The sequence below is a fragment of the Myripristis murdjan genome, chromosome 20 (assembly GCF_902150065.1).
Source record: "Myripristis murdjan chromosome 20, fMyrMur1.1, whole genome shotgun sequence".
In the NCBI taxonomy this organism is placed as follows: Eukaryota; Metazoa; Chordata; class Actinopteri; order Holocentriformes; family Holocentridae; genus Myripristis; species Myripristis murdjan.
The window spans coordinates 20,764,407-20,771,181 of NC_043999.1; the positions used below are offsets into that span (position 1 = coordinate 20,764,407).

General features: G+C 43.0%; 6 non-coding genes across 6 annotated transcripts; all 6 read left to right on the forward strand.

Moving 5' to 3' along the window:
* Positions 1 to 1,000: 1,000 nt before the first annotated feature.
* On the forward strand, positions 1,001 to 1,082 carry trnas-aga (transfer RNA serine (anticodon AGA)). The gene has a single exon. It is a non-coding gene; the product is annotated as a tRNA-Ser (tRNA).
* Positions 1,083 to 3,331: 2,249 nt separating this feature from the next.
* On the forward strand, positions 3,332 to 3,403 carry trnag-ucc (transfer RNA glycine (anticodon UCC)). Its single transcript has one exon. It is a non-coding gene; the product is annotated as a tRNA-Gly (tRNA).
* Positions 3,404 to 4,164: 761 nt separating this feature from the next.
* trnaa-ugc (transfer RNA alanine (anticodon UGC)) lies at positions 4,165 to 4,236 on the forward strand. The gene has a single exon. It is a non-coding gene; the product is annotated as a tRNA-Ala (tRNA).
* A 500-nt stretch (positions 4,237 to 4,736) lies between these two features.
* Positions 4,737 to 4,818, forward strand: trnas-aga (transfer RNA serine (anticodon AGA)). The gene has a single exon. It is a non-coding gene; the product is annotated as a tRNA-Ser (tRNA).
* A 492-nt stretch (positions 4,819 to 5,310) lies between these two features.
* On the forward strand, positions 5,311 to 5,382 carry trnag-ucc (transfer RNA glycine (anticodon UCC)). Its single transcript has one exon. It is a non-coding gene; the product is annotated as a tRNA-Gly (tRNA).
* Positions 5,383 to 6,369: 987 nt separating this feature from the next.
* On the forward strand, positions 6,370 to 6,441 carry trnaa-ugc (transfer RNA alanine (anticodon UGC)). The gene has a single exon. It is a non-coding gene; the product is annotated as a tRNA-Ala (tRNA).
* Positions 6,442 to 6,775: the final 334 nt, after the last annotated feature.

Genomic DNA, 6,775 nt, shown 5'->3' on the forward strand with positions numbered 1-6,775 from the left:
TATTCACTGTTGAAGATGGAAGAGGAGGCAATTGCCTTTATTCTGAATTGCGCTTTTTGTTGTTTTGTGTAATAACCTAAAGCTAAAACATTGAAAATAGTCTTCTTGTTGGCCTCATTACACAGTTCAGCCTCAGATGTTCCTCAGTGACCAGCTGTAGTGGGACTTTCAGCCGAGCCTTACACTGTCCAGGCTGATTCTGTCCTCTAACAGCCACAGAGAAGCCTGCAACTGGGTTATCTTGAAATAATAGTTATAATAGAATTTAAAGAGGCCAGTCTAATCATATTGTGTGGTGTGGTACTAACTATATCACAGGTTCTCTGAATCACATTGATGAACAGCTTTTTACATCTGTACACGTTCAAGGAACAATTCAATTTTAAACAAATTAAACACACAACGCTTGGCAGAATAAAAACAATGCATTCTATTTTAAGAGGTTATTAAATTATACAGAGTAATGTGATCTCAGCGTGACCTCTGATAAAAGATATAAGGAAACAAAACACGTCTGCCATCTCTGATACCAGCTCCTGTACGTGCCTCTGAACGGGATGTCTGTGATGTTGTAGGTTTCCCAATTTTGATGACTCATGACTTGCCTTGACCTTGAATATTGATGACTCGGATTTGTGCAGTGAGGTCCTGCGCCTGAACTTGTGACTTGATCACATAGTTTACACCCAGGTTACACGTCTTTTCAGCATTAAATTCTGACCTGAGCATTAGTTTGGGAGTAACACAGAGCTAAATGTCAGCTTGAATAAGTGGAAACCACAACTTGGAGTCGCCTTTCCAACTTATGAACCAGTGGACAAGTGACATGTACATTTGCTTTTGTTCCTCTTAACTTTTTCTCGCATGGATTACTGCTCATTTTAGGATCGTTGTTGTGTTAAAAACATCAAGGATAACTTCAGTGAGCTGTTGTTCAGTGTTTTTCGTGTTGAACACTGATCAGATGAAGCTAGGTGTTTCAGTGTTATCTCAGTGCAGAGTTGTTGTGGCCGAGTGGTTAAGGCGATGGACTAGAAATCCATTGGGGTCTCCCCGCGCAGGTTCGAATCCTGCCAACAACGGTGGGCTGTTTTCACTGTGGTGTCACAGAGCAACAGCAAGGAATACCTGCAACAGTCTCCTGTGGCCTGATGTCTTGTAGCTCAGGCAAAGCAACCTTGTCTGCTGTTGCTGCTCATTTGCACATTTGCACATGCAGCTCAGTCTGCACAGATGTTCAGACGGAGTCAATCAGGTTTCCTGCTCTTAATTGCTGATTATGTGTTCTAGTGCAGAGGAGAAAAGGAACAGTCCTGCTTTGAGGTTGTACTCATCATTTTCACTTCCAGCTGAATCCTGCTGACACTTTACTTTGGTAAGTTTATGAGGTGAGAATCAAACCCAGCCTTGTGTCATGTTGTGTCGTGTCGTCTCTAATCTCCTCCCTTCTCTCTTTGCTCTGCAGTGTTTGCTTGCTGCTGTACCTCCTCTTTCTCCTCCTCCTTTCTCTTCTCCTCCTCTTTTCCCTCCTCTTTTTCCAGTTGGATTCCTTGTTAGCTCCCGATTCTTTTGTTGAAAGCCCAAGAACAGACCAGAGTCAGTCTTCAATTTTCTGATGCGATATTTATTTTGGTCACATACACTATATTACCAAAAGTATTCGCTCACCCATTCAAATGATCAGAATCAGGTGTCCTAATCACTTGGCCTGGCCACAGGTGTATAAAATCAAGCACTCAGGCATGCAGACTGTGAAACAAGACATTTGTGAAAGAATGGGCCGCTCTCAGGAGCTCAGTGAATTCCAGCGTGGAACTGTCATAGGATGCCACCTGTGCAACAAATCCAGTCGTGAAATTTCCTCGCTCCTAAATATTCCACAGTCAACTGTCAGCTCTATTATAACAAAATGGAAGCGTTTGGGAACAACAGCAACTCAGCCACGAAGTGGTAGGCCACGTAAAGTGACGGAGAGGGGTCAGCGGATGCTGAAGCGCATAGTGCAAAGAGGTCGCCGACTTTCTGCACAGTCAATTGCTACAGAGCTACAAACTTCATGTGACCTTCAGATTAGCCCAAGTACAGTACGCAGAGAGCTTCATGGAATGGGTTTCCATGGCCGAGCAGCTGCAGCCAAGCCACACATCACCAAGTGCAATGCAAAGCGTCGGATGCAATGGTGTAAAGCACGCCGCCACTGGCCTCTAGAGCAGTGGAGACGCATTCTCTGGAGTGATGAATCACGCTTTTCCATCTGGCAATCTGATGGACGAGTCTGGGTTTGGAGGTTGCCAGGAGAACGGTACATTTCAGACTGCATTGTGCCGACTGTGAAATTTGGTGGAGGAATTATGGTGTGTGGTTGTTTTTCAGGAGCTGGGCTTGGCCCCTTAGTTCCAGTGAAAGGAACTTTGAATGCTTCAGGATACCAAAACATTTTGGACAATTCCATGCTCCCAACCTTGTGGGAACAGTTTGGAGCGGGTCCCTTCCTCTTCCAACATGACTGTGCACCAGTGCACAAAGCAAGGTCCATAAAGACATGGATGACAGAGTCTGGTGTGGATGAACTTGACTGGCCTGCACAGAGTCCTGACCTGAACCCGATAGAACACCTTTGGGATGAATTAGAGCGGAGACTGAGAGCCAGGCCTTCTCGACCAACATCAGTGTGTGACCTCACCAATGCGCTTTTGGAATAATGGTCAAAAATTCCTATAAACACTCTCCTCAACCTTGTGGACAGTCTTCCCAGAAGAGTTGAAGCTGTAATAGCTGCAAAAGGTGGACCGACATCATATTGAACTCTATGGGTTAGGAATGGGATGGCACTTCAGTTCATAGTATGAGTAAAGGCAGGTGAGCGAATACTTTTGGTAATATAGTGTATAAAGCAAGGCAGTGCTGGTCTCAGTGTGACAGAGCTCCCGCAGGATCTCAGTCAGAATGAGCCCCGATATCAGGAAATGATACACATTTATGTTCTTGGGCTTGGGCCTGCCCCGTACATAGGTTGGACTTAAACGCAACCAAGAATAATTGGCCAGTTACCCGGACATGGACAGGCCAACCACTGTCCATGCCTTCTTCCTGGAATGTGTGATGCTATGTGTGTGAATGTTGACTGGGCGTGTATCTAATGCAACAGACCTAACTAACAAGATAGAGAAAGTACATCTGGCTCCTGCTGTGTCTGTCCTCTGCTTAGCAGCCAAGCTGTCCTGAACTATGTAATACATTGGATAATGCAAGAAACATTGAACTATACGGCCAATTGTAACATCCTGACAGAAAGTGCTGAGTGTGCAGCAGCAGTTGACTCTTTCTGTCAGCGATGGTGGTATAGTGGTGAGCATAGCTGCCTTCCAAGCAGTTGACCCGGGTTCGATTCCCGGCCATCGCAGACCCTTTGGCTCCAAATTGCACTTAAACCTGCACTTTTCACTTGTTTCGGTTTCTTGGTTTTGGTGTCACTGATGTTCAGCTCTTTCAGTGTGATGGAAAGAGCAGAATAATGGACACAAAGGTTTAAGACTTTGTCTAATTATGAAGAGTTTTGTTTGACGAGTTCAAACAAAAAAGGGGATCAAATAATGTGATGCAAACTTTTTATTTTTATATAAAAACAGTTACAAAAACATGATTGTGGTGAATTTCCACTATCGGGATAATTGTAAATGGGTATAAGTGTGAATATCTTCACAAGTGACTTGAAAAAGCTGTCCAGCTTGTTAATATAGTCCTGTACTGATTTGCTGATTTATTTTGAATTGCCACAAAATGAAGCCTGCATCTTTTCCATAATTCCAAAACCCTCAGCTTCCTCTGTCACCTTTGCTAAAATATCCTATGGTTGCTGTACCCCCACAAAAAAAAGTTAAAGGCTGATTTGTGCCACTATGGTGTCCACAGTGTGAAGTTTTTTGTTAGTTTGCAGCTCAGGAGGAGCAGGAGGAAGACCACTCGTCATCTTTGTTGTTGCTCTGTGTGTTTTCTTATGTTAGCAGCTGGTGCACAGTTACTCACAAATGCAGTACCAGGCAGTACTACTGATACTGCATTAGAGACTGCTACTGCAAGCTTTGTGAAATTTGCCATAGTCATGAGATCGGCAGTATCAGTTCTTGTGACATCCCAAGTGCTGTCCCAGGGGTCTGTCAGCAGGGGGATGTAGCTCAGTGGTAGAGCGCATGCTTTGCATGTATGAGGCCCCGGGTTCAATCCCCGGCATCTCCATCAGGTTCTCTGTTGAACACCAGGAGGTGTGTGGGAAATAAAGCTTTGACAGTGAAGTGGAATCAAAAACCACAAGTTTGTTTGTATGCATTTCTGTAATCTGCACTTAATCTAGTTAATTTCTGGAAGCATATATGGGTTTTAGGTATGAGGAGTAATTCAATACAGTAAGCTTTCTTACAACAATCAAGAAATCAGCCCTTGTCTTAATGGATTTTCTTTTTTATTTAAAAAATAAATATATCAAACAGTTGCTAATCACAGCTGCACAAATGCAAAGGTTTTCCTGCTTTTCTCCATGCCATAGTGTTATAAAATGTATGCTTTTTGCTGGTCAGACAAACTAAATCATTTTCATTTTTTCTCACATGGATTACTGCTCATTTTAGGATTATTGCTGTGTGATCATCAAGGATAACTTCAAGCTGTTGTCAAGTTAGTTTTTCATGTTGAACACTGATCAGATGAAGCTAGGTGTTTCATTGATGTCTCAGCGCAGAGTTGTTGTGGCCGAGTGGTTAAGGCGATGGACTAGAAATCCATTGGGGTTTCCCCGCTCAGGTTCGAATCCTGCCAACAACGGTTGACTGTTTTCACTGTGGTGTCACAGAGCAACACCTGCAACAGATTCTTGTGTACTGTGAGGGTGATGCAGCTCAACCTTGCCTGCTGTTGCTGGTCATTTGCACAACTGTCATGTAGCTCGGTCCACAGAGATGTTCAGACAGAGTCAGTCAGGTTTCCTGCTCCTGATTTCTTATTATGCTTTCTAGTGCAGAGGAGAAAAGCAGCAGTCCTGCTTTGAGGTTGTACTCATCATTTTCACTTCCAGCTGACTGCTACTGACACTTTAGTAAGTTTATGAGGTGAGAATCAAACCCAGTCTTGTGTCATGTTGTGTCGTGTCGTCTCTAATCTCCTCCCTTCTCTCTTTGCTCTGCAGTGTTTGCTTGCTGCTGTACCTCCTCTTTCTCCTCCTCCTTTCTCCTCTCCTCCTCTTGTCCCTCCTCTTTTTCCAGTTGAATTCCTGACAGAAAGTGCTGAGTGTGCAGCAGGAGTTGACTCTTTCTGTCAGCGATGGTGGTATAGTGGTGAGCATAGCTGCCTTCCAAGCAGTTGACCCGGGTTCGATTCCCGGCCATCGCAGACCCTTTGGCTCCAAATTGCACTTTTCACTTGTTTCGGTTTCTTGGTTTTGGTGTCACTGATGTTCAGCTCTTTCAGTGTGATGGAAAAGAGCAGAATAATGGACACAAAGGTTTAAGACTTTGTCTAATTATGAAGAGTTTTGTTTGACGAGTTCAAACAAAAAAGGGGATCAAATAATGCGATGGAAACTTTTTATTTTTATATAAAAACAGTAACAAAAAGATGATTGTGGTGAATTTCCACTATCGGGATAATTGTAAATGGGGATAATCGTGAATATCTTCACAAGTGACTTGAGAAAGCTGTCCAGCTTGTTAATATAGTCCTGTACTGATTTGCTGATTTATTTTGAATTGCCACAAAATGAAGCCTGCATCTTTTCCATAATTCCAAAATCCTCAGCTTCCTCTGTCACCTTTGCTAAAATATCCTATGGTTGTTGTACATGTATATATTGTATATATTTCACTATTAATCATTTGCCAATATTACAGAAATTTGATGTTTTGAAGGCACAACAATTGCATTACCCATGAATGTTAGGTTAGAGAATCCAACATTTCCCCGATCTAATGTGACTTCCAGTATAAGCTACGCCCACTTATGGGCTTCTGTCTGAATACAGACACAGATCATTTTAATAATTGATACAGATACAGATAATGACATATCTGCACAGCCCTCATTGTTACAAACAATGAATGTGGTTGGTTGCTTTTGTAATTTGTTTTTGCCAAAAGTTTTTTGTTAGTTTGCAGCTCAGGAGGAGCAGGAGGAAGACCACTCGTCATCTTTGTTGTTGCTCTGTGTGTTTTCTTATGTTAGCAGCTGGTGCACAGTTACTCACAAATGCAGTACCAGGCAGTACTACTGATACTGCATTAGAAACTGCTACTGCAAGCTTTGTGAAATTTGCCAGTCATGAGATCGGCAGTATCAGTTCTTGTGACATCCCAAGTGCTGTCCCATGTGTCCTGTCAGCAGGGGGATGTAGCTCAGTGGTAGAGCGCATGCTTTGCATGTATGAGGCCCCGGGTTCAATCCCCGGCATCTCCATCAGGCTCTGTTGAACACCAGGAGGTGTGTGGGAAATAAAGCTTTGACAGTGGAGTGGAATCAAAAATAGTGACTCCAAGTGTGTTTATATACACTTAAATATTCAAATTCTCTGCATTTACAGCACCTAGCTTTACAGAAGTATAAGTGGGTTTTAGGTATTAAGAGAAATTCAGCACAGTAAGTTTTCTTCTGGCAAAACATGCAACAATCAAGACATCAGGCTCTTGTAATTGTCATAATGCATCTTCTTTATTAAAAGAAATCCATTGGGGAGTGGAGGCAGTGGAGGACTGTTTGCACTGTGGTGTTGTGGAGCAATACCATTTGATAC